The following is an 822-nucleotide window of genomic DNA, read 5'->3' on the forward strand; positions in this document are numbered from 1 at the left end:
GGCCTCCTGCCCACTCCCCCGTACCTGACAGCTTCTCCTGCAGTGTGATCACATCCTGCAGGCAGGAGAAGGGCCCGGGCCCCACGCATGCGCAGAGGCAGTTAGCCCTGGTACGCATGCGCCACATGCGCAGAGGCAGTTAGGCCTGGTGAGCATGCGCAGCGTAGGACGCATGCGCAGAGGCAGTTAGGCCTGGCGCGCATGCGCAGTGTATGACGCATGTGCAGCGGCAGTTAAGCATGATGCGCATGCGCCACATGCGCAGAGGCAGTTAGGCCTAGTGAGCATGCGTGACAGGCTCAGCGGCACTTTGTTCTTTTGCTTCTTTACAGAGATTCCACCCGGGTGGAAGTCAGCAGCAGAGCCTAGAATTTCTTCTACAAGCTCAGCTGGGTAAACTTTTCCTTGGAGAAAGGCTGACGGGAGGGCTAGGATGTCGACGCAGAGGCATAGGCCTAGTGAGCATGCGTGACAGGCTCAGCGGCACTTTGTTCTTTCGCTTGTTTACAGAGATTCCACCCGGGTGGAAGCCAGCAGCAGAGCCTAGAATTTGTTCTACAAGCTCAGCTGGGTAAACTTTTTTCTTGCTTCTTTACAGAGATCCCACCCGGGTGGAAGCCAGCAGCAGAGCCTAGAATTTCTTCTACAAGCTCAGCTGGGTAAACTTTTCCTTGGAGAAAGGCTGACGGGAGGGCTAGGATGTCGATAGCCTCAGAGATTAGGAGGCTATTTGGCCTCAGTAGTAGGGGCCGGGTGCCCTCAGACCCCTCAGGCCTACAGGGCAGCTGCGGGGATCCGCAGCACAGAGCCCGCCCCAAGGCC

This window comes from Fukomys damarensis, unplaced genomic scaffold, assembly GCF_012274545.1.
Source record: "Fukomys damarensis isolate Sample0158 unplaced genomic scaffold, DMR_v1.0_HiC HiC_scaffold_15972, whole genome shotgun sequence".
In the NCBI taxonomy this organism is placed as follows: Eukaryota; Metazoa; Chordata; class Mammalia; order Rodentia; family Bathyergidae; genus Fukomys; species Fukomys damarensis.